The sequence below is a fragment of the Triticum aestivum genome, chromosome 2A (assembly GCF_018294505.1).
Source record: "Triticum aestivum cultivar Chinese Spring chromosome 2A, IWGSC CS RefSeq v2.1, whole genome shotgun sequence".
NCBI classification, from domain to species: domain Eukaryota; kingdom Viridiplantae; phylum Streptophyta; class Magnoliopsida; order Poales; family Poaceae; genus Triticum; species Triticum aestivum.
Window position 1 is genome coordinate 646,627,434 of NC_057797.1, and position 14,531 is coordinate 646,641,964.

Consider the following 14,531-nt stretch of genomic DNA (forward strand, 5'->3'; position numbering starts at 1 on the left):
GTAAATCAACTAAAGTTTTTTGTTCTTCCTATATACTGGCATATGGGATCGGTAACCCACTCTGCTCCAACCCAACAAAAATAGAGAAAACAGAGCATCAATCTTGCTTTCTTTAACGCTAGAGAGATCGGTCCCAAAAGGCCTTGCCCAGGAAACCAACAAGGCATCATGTTGTGTTTCACAAAGACCATGAAGCATAAGCAACTAATCATAGAAGTAGACACAAACTTGGTTACCTAGGCTCGAAATGCAGGGCTGGCGGCTACTCACCTAGACTCGAAGTAGCTGTCTCTGTCGTTGGGTCATTGATAGTAAGGAGGGATAGATTCATCTTGGGATCCTCTCCCTTTGTGTGGTGGCAGCCTGAGCTTCTCCTGCCGAGCACCAATGAGGAAGAGATCGAGCAGAATCGGTGAGTGGGTGACTTTCGTAATGCAAAATCGGTGAAACTAAAAACACATGCTATAGTTTGAAGCAAAGAAGTAGCATACGCATTGGAATGTCATTGTTTTAATTATAGAAGTGGCATCAAATTTAAAAAAACACAGAAGTGCCACATTTTTTCCAAACCAATAAAACTGAAATAATCTAAGAATATTATCATTACAGAGCAATAATTTCTGAAGTCAATGTCTATAAAAAGTAAAATAATATAAGGAAATCTATCTACTATCACCAGCATTGCAAACCAAACCAATCAGTAGTATAACAATCAGATCGATGATAGGGGCTTTGGCTAGTGTGGTGCCCGAGGTTGCTCACCAACGTCACAACAGCGACTTTGGATAGAATCACCGCCCAAAAGGATAAAATATTCAAGTGCGGTGCATAGTTCTTTCAAGATAAAAAGAACAGTTGATTATGTGATGTTTCAAATAGTCCGTCCATAGTAGTGTACAAGTGTTCAGTAGAAGTGTTTCCTTGATTTAATCAAGCCATTTATTCTTCCTACATATACTCCCTATGCACCATAGAACTTATCCATTAATGAGTTCTCTGTAGGTTTTTGCAAGGAATTATTTGCATCTACATATCTTATACATGTGCTTGTTTCCTAACACATCAGTTTTTGCAAGGAATTATTTTCAATCCAAATTTAGACTGAGATACAAAACTGAACTATGCAATCCAAATTATACATCCTATGGACATAGTTAGGCACTGATGCTAATCCACCATCCAATGATCACGCCACAACACAAATACAGTTTTGGGTTGCATCTTACAGCTCAGAGATAGTAGTCACACTTGCAAGTAGCAACTGTGATATGTCAGATGATACAGAAACAAAAGCAAACAAACAACGGCCACCTCGACCAACGGTGAAGCTCTGAATTAGGACTGGAAGGACGGACCATATAATATGATAGAGGAAAAGCCAGATATGCATGTTAGAAATCAAAATCCCAACCTTAGCTAGCTGAACCACCAAACAAAGTTTAGTTTCAGAGCGGGTAATATAATCATAACATTATACAGAGAGGTATCATGCATGTTGACTGTACAATATTTAAAGTGAACAAAGAGGTATTTTATTCCAATGGTTTATTCAATTCTTGATGCGTTTATTCCAATGGTTTATTCAATAACTAAAAAAGGCTACAGGCAAGCACATAACAGAGCATATGGTATACCTACCTAGAGCAGCACAAGAGAAAGAGAGGGGGCCAGAGGTAGGAGATGGGATCACTCACCGGAGAGGGAGGTTATGGTCGACCGCCGTCGTCGGGGTCGGGCATGGGCCCCACGTCACGCAGCAGCATCGATTCCTGCGGGCTCAGGTCTGAAATGCATCACAATGTTCAACACCGTCAGACTCAAATTCAGGTTCAGTATGCCAAAGAACAGGACGCCAAGACAAATCTGATTCAGGTTCAGTATGACAAAGAACACATCACCAAGTGAAATGTGATTAAGGTTCAGTATGGCAAAGAACACACCACCATGAGAAATGTGGTTTTTAGTGTCTGGCGAGCAAGTATGATGTGTATTCATCTGTAACTTGATTACATGAATTCAGGTTCAGCATGTCAAGAAAGAGTAGTAGTGCTACATATTCCTCCGTGATTGGATGATCATAAACGTTACACTATCCAAGAGCTGTCACTCCCCCTAATGTTATAAAACACTAAAGCCTGGAGCACATTAGTTGGCGGTGATATATACAACATGCAGCTAGCCGAAGATCACCTAAAGAAGGGACTATTGTACCGTATATTGTTAGGGTTAAAATTCAGATATTGGCACACAGAGAAACTAACAGGAAAACATGCACCATTAATGACTCACCATAAGGGCAGTAGATGATCTACAGTAGATGGTTACCAAATAATGCTCGGAAGAATAATCTCTCGAAAAGAACCATGAGAGCGCCAAACTATCTGTAAACATGAAGAATGCCCTTGCTAGGATTAGAAGAGACGAGTATGCTATGATAATCCAAAGAACAAAAGGAATCTAAAGTTATCAAAGCATAAAGCAAGCGTTGTACCTATAAAAATATCCGCTAAGCTTTGCCTGAAAACCCACCAAATATATCCTCGATTACATAGTTGTCTCTATCAAGGTAGTGACTACAGAAAGGTTTCCCAACAAAACAAAATAAAGTTGTTCTTTCTTTTTGAGAGTTTGATAGCAAACCTGCAATGCATCAGAAAGGGCATGTGTAGCTAGATAAATTACTTGTTTCAACACGATTGGCATATTTTTATAAGGAAGCACATACTACGTATGAGACAAATTCCCATGGTACTATAAACCACCGGTTTATCAAACACTATAAAAAATAAAGTCTGATAATACTTCAACTTGGAGTTAGACATCTTATTTACGACTGAACAAATTGTAGTCTCCGTACTGATAAGCAAGAGATAATTAGACCAACAAATAAACAATAGTTTATGGACATGGAAGATGTTGGAGAACTCACAACTGTATCATGTAGCACCAATCAACTATCTCGGGAAATTTCAAAAGAGGTGCACCACGACGGCGAGCGGAGCGTCGTGTGGGTCCTCTCCGAGCACAATCCTCGCCTGTAGCACAAACACAAAGAGAAGGAGGCACACCCAGACCCAGGTCAACCCACGATCGAATCTGAAGCCCAACCAAAATTGAAGCAAAAAAAGGGGTCGGGTAGCGATGCACCAGGGGCTCCTCGAAAAGCGAGCAGCTCTCGGAGTCGAACCTGAGAACCTCCAGGGCCGAACCTGCGAGTTTTTCTAGTATTCGCCTGACCAAAACGTTGGGACCGGCACCCTCGTGCCAAGGCATATTTTTACCATACAAACTCAAGGCAACAAGAGCGGCTCCGATAACTTGTTGGGAGCGAGTCTTTCTAGTATAACAAAGTACAGCTTACTCTTAACCAGATTAAATCAAGGACCAACAACAAACAATAAAAGATCAAGAACAACTCGTATGCAATAAACGTATGAGAGAGAAGAAATCTTTACATAAGACGACTATAAACAGTGGAGCATAAATAAGCAACACCTTTAAATACAAATAAAAGGGTCCAGGGTTCATTGCGTAGTGGGCTCAGATCTAACTTGCCTCGATCATATAACCTACCCCCGTCTCTTATCACCAGATCAATCTGTTTATACAGTGGAGCTGCCCTGGTTATCACTCAACAAGAATGACCATCCAAGGACAGAGCAACAAGTATCACATGATCAAAAAGGATTCTAGAGACAAGAGGGAGGATTCAACTTGATACCCACAGGTGCCTCGATTGCTCAAAGGCACATTTTTTTCCAGCCACGGCTAATCATCATCGCCCCAGCACGAGAGAGAGGGTTGTGGGAGAGAAGAGGGGATTCAGAGAGAAAGGGCGAATGGGAGCACAAAGGGGCAAGCCGGTGCCCTCCCCCACCTCATCCACGCACGGGCCAACCACCGTCCACCACGCACAAGGCCAAAACATGAAAAGACCAAAATACCCTCTGCGGGGGCACGTTATTTCTTGTGGTGGCACAAGATATTTGCCAGCCCACGCGCCCCACGGGCCACACAACCAAAACACATAGCCACAGTCACTGAACAAGGCGGCCCACACGCCGGAAACCCCACACGCCAGCGAAATACGCTCAAAACGGCGGAGTAAGCGAAACCCAGGGAAACGGTGACTTTCATTGCGACAGGAGCAACGAATTGATCCGACGGCGCAGGTCATCCCACTGCTCAATCCGATGGCCGGAATCACATCAAGCAAACGAATCTAACGACCAGGAGGCCCAAATCACTGAGGAGCCAGGGAATCTGATCGTAGTCGTTTTTTACCTCACCGTGGGAGGTTGTAGCCGAGGCAGTACTCAGTGAGCACCGGGGTTGCGCCTGAACACCGTCCAACCGGTGAGGAACCGCATTGGAGTTGCGCCTTGCACCATCCCGCGGACGAGCACGAACGCATCAAACAACCAAGTGACTATGTGCACGGAATACATGTCAAACAATATCAACAATCAGATATGCTATCGCAACAGGCGAATAAACATTTACTATAATAGAACAATGTAATCGAAGCGGGGCTAGGCAATACAGAAAGCAATGCATATTTGATAGACCATCTCATCTATCACTGGAACCGTAGAGTATTTAGATGACTGCTAATAATAGTATGTCACTGCTGATATATTTGTAAGTCAAATGGAATGTGTTTTGTTATAAACCCAAATAATGGCTTGACTTTGATAAAGCCACATGACGCTACAGGGTTAAAGGATAGTTTTCATCAAGAATATGCGCATTGGGATCCACACACATGTCTACATATGTTCCTATCTGGAGGTACCCATTCTAACCTATAAGGATGCTAGCCGACCCTCCTCCACGGAGCTCCCCCGTGCGCATCGTTCATGGTCGTCGGATGGGCATTGACTTTCTTTGCTAACCATTGGATTGGTTGACCGCATGGTAATGAGTTTGACCGTGCTTTTTTTCACGTATGAGTGACTTGTGGCCCTTGCTTGGACTAGTAAGCTTGCACGTGCAATGCACGTCTAATTCGACTTAAAAATTTGAATATGCAAAGCTTCAGTAAATTCCAATCCACATATAGCTACTTGTAATTCACTCTGCAATGATTTATACCACCTTCAATATGCTCTGCGAGTTTGAAACCTGGTAGGATCCACTACTTCAGAAATCACAAACTTGCATAAAGAAGCTATAGTACTGATTGCGTACTCTCGAGAAAACAAACTTGCATAAAGCTTATATCGACATTAAATCAATTGACATAAATTCTCTGTTGATGAATCAATAGAAACCTATTTAATATCATACGCTTATAGGGGGTACCAGATCAGTATCAAAGGCAACTTACCCCTTTTCTGGTCTAATGCACACATGCTTGTACCAATGACTGCCACCACATATATAAGCCTATATATTGTGTGATGCTTAGAAGGGCTGTGCTTTCAAATTCCCAAGGAGATGAGCACTTATATAGTCCGCCAAATCGGGTCGACAATTCAACATGCCTGTAGATGTCGAGTGATGTGAGTTGACTATAGACAAATAGCTAAATAAAGGAGATGAGGAAATTAATATTAGCAGTGTAATGAACTTCATACTGACTGCAAGTCACGTGCATGTAGTCAAGTTGAGGCAGAAATCATTTTTCTTGGAACATAATTTGGTAGCACTCCATCATTGCCACGAAACCTGTAATTTCAAATGTCAGTCTTCAGATACATAATTGTTAATTTAAGTCTTAACTGAATCTCTGCAAGCAAGCATGATGGTTTTAGCATCAGATACATAAAGATTATGATAACCTGACATATAAATCACCTCAAATGTAACGCCCTCGATGCGGCTATATCTCCCACGTGTCGAAGCACGACTTAGAGGCATAACCGCATTGAAAGCAATGTCGCAAGTGAGGTAATCTTCACACAACCCATGTAATACATAAGAGACAGAGATACATAGTTGGCTTACAATCGCCACTTCACACAATACATGAATAAATCATTACATCATTCAAATACAATCAAGGTCCGGCTACGGAACCAAAATGAAAGAAGACTACCCCAAATGCTACACAGATCCCCGATCGACCCCAACTGGGCTCCACTACTGATCAACTAGAACGGAACAACACAAAGGATAAGATCTTCATCGAGCTCCTCCTTGAGCTTGGTTGCGTCACCTGCTCGGTAACATCGGCACCTACAAACTGGTATTGGAAGTATCTGTGAGTCACGGGGACTCAGCAATCTCGCACCCTCGCAATCAAGACTATTTAAGCTTATGGGTAAGGAAAAGTATGAGGTGGAGCTGCAGCAAGCGGCTAGCATATATGGTGGCTAAACATACGCAAATGAGAGCGAGAAGAGAAGGCAAGGCACGGTCGATAAAACTATGATCAAGAAGTGATCCTAGAACAACCTACGTCAAGCATAACTCCAACACCGTGTTCACTTCCCGAACTCCGCCGAGAAGAGACCATCACGGTTACACACGCGGTTGGTGCATTTTAATTAAGGTAAACTTCAGGTTTTCTACAACCGGACATTAACAAATTCCCATCTGCCCATAACCGCGGGCACGGCTTCCGAAAATTTAAAACCCCGCAGGGGTGTCCCAACTTAGCCCATCACAAGCTCTCACGGTCAACAAAGGATATTCCTTCTAGCGGGAAAACCCGACCAGACTCGGAATCCCAGTTACAAGACATCCTCGACAATGGTAAAACAAGTTCAGCAAGACCACCCACTGTGCCGACAAATCCCGATAGAAGCTGCACAAATCTCGTTCTCAGGGCACACCGGATAAGCTAAGCGTACGGGAGCCAACGTAACCCAAGTTGCCAAGGGACGGCCCCGCACGGTGCTCTGGGTTGGACCAACACTTAGAGAAGCACTGGCCCGGGGGTTTAAAATAAAGATGACCCTTGAGCCGGCCGACTCAAGGGAAAGAAAAGGCTAGGTGGCGAATGGTAAAACCAATGTTGGGCCTTGCTGGAGGGGTTTTATTCAAGGGGAACTGTCAAGGGGTTCCCATTATAACCCAACCGCGTAAGGAACGCAAAATCCGGGAACATAACACCGATATGACGGAAACTAGGGCGGCAAGATTGGAGCAAAACACCAGGCATAAGGCCGAGCCTTCCACCCTTTACCAAGTATATAGATGCATTAATTAAATAAGATATATTGTGATATCCCAACAAGTAAACATGTTCCAACAAGGAACAACATCTCCATGTTCCAACAAGGAACAAACTTCAATCTTCACCTGCAACTAACAACGCTATAAGAGGGGCTGAGTAAAGCGGTAACATAGCCAAACAACGGTTTGCTAGGACAATGTGGGTTAGAGGCTTGGTTCAACAATATAGGAGGCATGATAAGCAAGTGGTAGGTATTGCAGCATAGGCATAGCAAAAGAGCGAGCAACTAGCAAGCAAAGATAGAAGTGATTTCAGGGTATGGTCATCTTGCCTGAAATCCCGCAAGGAAGAAGAACGAGTCCACAAAGAAGACAAACGGATGTAGTCAACGGATCCTCACAAACGCAACGTTACCGGAACCAACCTGAAGAAGCAACACCGGAAAGGAGCAAACAACATAGTAAACAACCATCACATAATCATGGCATGATGCATAATCAAGTATGATGCATGTCCGGTTTAATGAAGCATGGCATGGCAAAGTGCACAAGCAACCCTACAAATTAAGTGGAGCACAATATGCAACTCCGTTGCATATTGACGAAACACCACATTCAAGTTATTTAGTTCGATCTCATTTATGTACCCAAGAATATTAGATGTTGTTAAACATGGCAAGAGGGTGAAGCAAATGAAAACTACCTATCTAGGCAAGTTTAAATGAGGCCGGAACAACAAACAACAAGTCCGGAAAACCCTCATATGCATATATTTGGTTTGGTACTGTTCTGCCCTAAACCATATTTTGTAGTTGTTAAACATGCAAAGTGATGCCACCAAGTTAAACTATGCAAAATTCTACCCCATTTACATATAAAGTTTGTTAGGTTTGGAGCTACGGTTATTAAGTTATGAAATAAAGCATTTTAGCAAGTTATTTAAGCAAATTTAATCAAACAGCATATTAAACATTTTAAACATGGATGAAAAAGACATATTATGAAACTAGATGAAAAACTAAGCAAGTTTCATATCCAAAGTTTTTACATGTGATGCTTAGTTTGTGAGATATTAAATGCATGAAGGCTAGGGGGTTTTCTGTAAATCTGCAAATCCCCGGAAATTAGCTAAATTCGCAGAACCAAAAAAAACATCCACTGGGCCGAAACTGAACTGGCCCAGCGGTAAGAAAAAAAAGGAGGGGGCGCTTGGGGTGGCCTCACCCATGGGCTTCGGCCCAGGACGATGGAGCAGTGGGCCGACTGGATCTGGTTGTGATCTGGCGACCGCTGGACCCGGGTCAACGACGACCATTGGGAGCAGGGTCAGATGAGCTCCTTTGCTCGAACGAAGCAGAGGCGCGGCGCGGTTGCGGGCACAGGAAGACGCAGCTTCGGCGGGCAGGGGCCGGAGTCGTGGCGGCGGAGCGGCGCGAATCTGGGGGAGGGTCGAGGTAGAGGCGGCAGAGAGGTTCCATGGCTCGAGGCCCTCGCTCGGGGGTTAGCTGGAGGCACGGCGGGCAAGCATGGCTCGTCATGGTCGTTGGCGCTGGCATCAGGCAGTGAGGAAGGCTCGGACGATCGGAACTAGCGAGGCGGCAGCGGCTCCGGGAACTTGGCAGCGGTGGAGCTCCAGAACGAGCGGGACGCGGGAAAGGAGGCAGGCAGACGCAGCGGGTCAGCGAGAGTCAACGCGGGCGCTTGGGCGAGGTGTTCGTCCCTGGTTCGAAGAGGCGAGGCGCTGGCCGTGAACGACGGCGGCGGCAGCAGGAACTCCAGACGGCTAGGGCGCACGGGCTTGGCTACAAAGCGGATCCGCGGCGGCTCGCGGTGGTCCTGGACGGCGACGAAGCAGAGGAGGGGCCCACGCGATGGAAAAACAGAGGAGGGCTGGCGCGGGCGATGATCCAGCGGGGCTGCGGCGCTGGACTCATGGTCGTTGGCGACAGCTTCAAGGGCTCCTGGTGGTGCATCGAAGGAGGCGGGGAGGCAAAACCGAGGTCGACCCTGGTAGCGACGTTCCTGCGGGTCTCCATGGAGAAGACAGAGAGCAAGTGAGAGAGAGAACCAGATGGAACGGTGGAAGGAGAAGCAACGAGGGATGCGGGGTCCAGCCTAATGGAGATGGTCGCCGACGGTGACGCGGGTGCGGCTCCGGCGAGGAGGCAGGAGGGGCAAGCCGCGGAGGCCTCGGGTGGCTGTAGGGGCTCGGGCTCTCGGTCCAGATCAAGGTAGGGAGGAGGATTTGGAGGTGACTGGCTGGTGGATCAGAAGGAGGCTGCGGGATTGGAGGAGGTGGACGAGGGGATCAGGGAGGATCCCGATGTGGATTCGGTGGAGTGTGGCGGCGGCTGACGGGGGACAAAAGACCTAGATTTTAGGGTTGCTGCCTAGGGATTGGTCTATATATATAGCACTGGATTTTGGTTAGGGGCTATTAGGACCCTCCGATCGCAAACAGACGATCGCGAAAAAAATAGTTAGGGAGTCCAAATAAGAAAATGGTGACGTTTTGCAGATGTTTGGGGATGTTCCGGACCCATCGGTCATGACTGCTCGGGTCGGGTCCGGGACAATTTTCGGACGCGCGCGCGAGGAGGGCCACGGGCTGACGAGAGAGGTTAGGTTGGGCCTGGCGGTAGGTAGTGGGCTATGTAGACGGTCTCGAGCTAAGAGAAGAGAAGAGAGGGAGGCCCGGCGACTGTTTTCGGAGACCGAAAACGTCCGACGTTAGACTGGCTATATTGTCGCTATAGTTATCCGTTGGGGCGTCAAACGGACTCCTAATGCGATGAAACTTGGCAGGCTGCCTACTAACAACAAAACAACACCGCACGCCAACTTTCATCCCATTCCGAGAACATTTTCCAGCCACTTCTAAAATAATATTCGGACGTGCCGCGGGCGCGTGCAAGTGTGTCTGGACTCAGAACGGACAACGGACGGAACTGGGGGAACCCGGACGGATGCAAGTTTTGAAAACATGATGATGCAATGCACATGATGACATGGTAAGATGCAACACGCAAGCAAAAGACATGGCAACGACGGCGAATAACTGGACGACACCTGGCACATCGGTCTCGGGGCGTCACAACACTCCACCACTACGAGAGGATCTCATCCCGAGATCTAGAATGGCACCGGAGAGAAAAACGGAAGAGAAAGAGAAGAGGTAAAACTAAGTTGCTTCTTTGACAAACGAGTGAAACCAAAGAACCTTGCGAGGTTGAACAAATTCGAGAAAAGAATACAACAAAGGTGAACAAAGTCGAAAACACTCCGTTAGAAAAGAGGGACAAAGAACATTGCGAAAAACCTTGAGGTTGAAGGGCAAGATATATATTGAAACCACTTCGGTTAAGTCAAGATAGAGAAGGATTAAGAATGATATAACTTGGACAGCACTCCGACTGAAAATGGAAGGAATTAACAAGAACTTGACAAGATGAGAGGATACTTGATGAAATCAACAACACACTACCTCCGGAATTATTGAAAGAATGGCACAAAGGGTAAGAACGATTTCAGACGGCACTCCGGTTGAGAAGGGAGCCCAAAACTTGACAGAATGGGAAGAACTTGAAAAGAGGGCATGGCACTCCGGTTAAATGGGATAAGCAAGGAAAGAACATGATCTTCACAATCCGAGACGATGAGTGAAGAGAGCAACATCACAAAGCTTCCAGAACAAAAGAATAGAATACAGATAATTTAAATAAAAGAATGGAGAAGAAAATGGCAACTTCTGTCACAAAAGAGTTTGAGAAGGCATTCTTAGGAGAAGGGTCGAACGGAGTTGTTGGAACACCAACAACGAAAAGAATAAGCTTGATATGGTCTTAAGGAATACATCTCAAAATTATGAGGTGACAACCTGCCACTCACGGGAAAAAGAATTGGATTGATAAGAACAAATAGATGAGAAGCTATCTCACCGGGAGGATAAATGAAGAACTTGGATCATTTATAAGCACCGTAAATAGCAACAATCCTTAGGGAAAGCTTTAGGTGAAATATAACCCAAGATAGCTCCAACGAAGAGGTTGATGGATTTAAAATACCCCATTCTTAACAACCTATGAATCATGAAACATGAACTCAACTTATCAAGAATGACATAATACCATCTCAAGAAGATAAGAGAGAACAAATGCACTCCAGATTGCAAGAAGAAGAAAGCTTGAGCTTCTTAGAAGAGAATCGCGATGAAAAACTTGGAGAAGGAATTAAATCCTTGATGAACCATCATGTAGAGCCTCCATGAAGAACTCCGGTAACAAAAGGATGATCAAACGAAAAGAAAGAGAAGTTGAAAGCACACGGTGAATCCTTGTAATGACTTAGATAGATCCCCGTGATTACATAATTGCGAGAGCTTGGAACTCCGGGAGAGAAAGATGAGCACTTGAAACCAAGAATATGTATGATGAACCACTCCGGAATAAGGAATTGAATCATTTGGATGAAACAAGAATAAGAATTACATTATGCTTATCCTTCCCCAATTAATTGATGACAATCAACGGATTTGGCACACTACTTATTCTCGTAGCAAGGATTAAGAGAGATATAGCGCCAACTTGGGAAGGTCTCCTATGAACCGCCGGTAGAATTGAAACAACGAATGAATTGATATGATAAACGAAGGAAGAGGAACTCTTAAACGAACCACCGTAAGAATTAAAATAAACGAAGTAAAAGATAAAGAAACACCGGGAAGAATTTACAAATGGACGAAGATACTTGAGACAAACTAGATACATGAGAACGAAGGGATGACGACTAATTAGAGAAAACTTGAATGATGCACCGGTAAGATTTGGAGAAAGAGAGCTGAAAGCTGAGAATGAATAAATCTGAGATGATGGACTCCGGATGAACAAACTGAACAGAATCTTGAATTGCTCCTGATAGGTTAAAAGAATTCTCACAATCGAAAACAATTATGAGAGGATGGTACGAAGCTAGAGCTATGAATCTTGAAGAGAAAGGAGCAAGCTTTAGAGGAAAAATCTTCTTCGGTCTTCAATTCTGAGAATGACGACGAGAAACACCACCATGAATTATTGAGGCACTCCGGAATGAAGAATGTAAAGGTTGAGCCAATGATGAAAAGAATTTGAAAGATCTTGGAGAAACCCTCTGACTGATGAAAATTCATTCTTACGTCACACTTCGAAAAGAAATTTGGATAGCTCCGGGAAAATAAGAAGAGTCAGGTAAGATCCTAGGAAAAGACATGTGGGTTAGGGCCCACTCAAAAGAAACACCGTTGAACGATTTAAAATAGAGGTTGCACCGGTTGAATTAAATGGCTTGAATGAGAATACATCCTCGAAAGAGCTTGAACGAATGTAGAGTGGAAACACGAATCTTCGAGGTATCTTAAACACTCCGGAAGAATTTAATATCGAGAAATGAAATATTATGAGGTGCAACCGGTATGAGAAGGCATTTGAAACAAGGAAAGGATATGATCAACAAAGTCTGAATTAGTTCCACCGGAGAAGAAAGAGAATGAATAATGATGAACTTGAGGTTCCGTTAGAATCTTCATGAGAATCACCGGATAAGAACATTGGAGGGAAAGAATGGAGAGACTTCACATCAATAAAAGGATACTTGAATAAGAAATCTTAGTCCTCGAAGAAAAAGGGGGGTGGGTGGGGAAAAAACAAAGACAACTTGGGGCGTATGAAACGAACACCGTTGAGAAAACTGAGATTGGATCTTGTGAAAGTTGAAAATGAACGGATCCACTTGAAGAGAGACACACCGGTTGAAAAGGATTGACATGCCAATCTCGATTATCATGAAGGATTAGTATTCACATAGGAATATGAGAACACTGCTTAGGAAAGGGATGGAATCCACATTTGTCTCTGAAGCAACTCGAATACCACAACTCAAAACAAAACAAAGGATTGGCTTGCAGAATAAGCCAAAACAAACATATGATAGAGATTTCGTCCGAAGTTTTCGTGGTGGGGCCTACACGGGCTCGATCGTACATCACCATCATGTACAAGGCAGTGCACATGACATACGAAGCGTCCCCGAGTCGGCATAGCCAAGGACTCTTTAAGACACAACGAGACCACTGTAAAACCAACCGTGGATAGGCGGACCACTAGACGTCGAACCCCAATTTCATATCATACATCTGTCGGAAAGATATCCTAAGAGCTACTTGAATTCCCACTTATAAACTCCCAAAATTTTCGCAGTTATGCAATCAGGTGTTGGGGATACAGGGGAAGCATAATATCTCACCCAAGACTAGCAAATCCTACATCCAGGTGTATCCATCCTTCAACACATAACCAAGAAACCTTCGGAAATCGTCTACCTCAACCTTCGAAAAGCATCCGTTATATGAGTTATGGCAATACTCCCGAACTCCCGCCCTAGTACTGGGTGGCATCGAGGTTATCTCACCAACAACTGCATAAAAGAGATTTTCGATGTCGGCGAAACTAAACTCAAGTATTCCAGAATTGCAACGATAAAATTGTGATGACAACACCTCGGAGCTCAACTCCCCGGGAAACTGCCACAACCCCTAAATGACAGGAGGCACCAAGAACAATGTTCTCGTCACAAAACCATCAGAACGATTCCAAGATACCCGCGTGATCCTAAATTTTTTTAGTGAAATTTGAGAAGAGAAGAGTCAAAACTCTACGTCAGGATGCCTCACCAGAGCGACAAAGGGGCTGAGGAGTAAAAAGAAGTCCTACTCTCCGATATATAAAATCCTAAATGACTCAAAACATTTTTCTAGACTCAACAACGCCAGCTATTCGATCAAGCAGGGGGCTCCTAAGGTCGGGGAAGGCTCTGATTACCAACTTGTAACGCCCTCGATGCGGCTATATCTCCCACGTGTCGAAGCACGACTTAGAGGCATAACCGCATTGAAAGCAATGTCGCAAGTGAGGTAATCTTCACACAACCCATGTAATACATAAGGGACAGAGATACATAGTTGGCTTACAATCGCCACTTCACACAATACATGAATAAAGCATTACATCATTCAAATACAATCAAGGTCCGGCTACGGAACCAAAATGAAAGAAGACTACCCCAAATGCTACACAGATCCCCGATCGACCCCAACTGGGCTCCACTACTGATCAACTAGAACGGAACAACACAAAGGATAAGATCTTCATCGAGCTCCTCCTTGAGCTTGGTTGCGTCACCTGCTCGGTAACATCGGCACCTACAAACTGGTATTGGAAGTATCTGTGAGTCACGGGGACTCAGCAATCTCGCACCCTCGCAATCAAGACTATTTAAGCTTATGGGTAAGGAAAAGTATGAGGTGGAGCTGCAGCAAGCGGCTAGCATATATGGTGGCTAAACATACGCAAATGAGAGCGAGAAGAGAAGGCAAGGCA

The 14,531-nt window shown here is 44.6% G+C and overlaps 1 long non-coding RNA gene across 1 annotated transcript; it reads right to left on the reverse strand.

Moving 5' to 3' along the window:
* Positions 1-259: 259 nt before the first annotated feature.
* Positions 260-3,097, reverse strand: LOC123189981 (uncharacterized). Its single transcript, XR_006496063.1, has 3 exons — positions 2,290-3,097; positions 1,695-1,783; positions 260-374 (listed from the first exon to the last, which is right to left on the reverse strand). It is a non-coding gene; the product is annotated as an uncharacterized lncRNA (long non-coding RNA).
* Between the last annotated feature and the right edge of the window lie 11,434 nt (positions 3,098-14,531).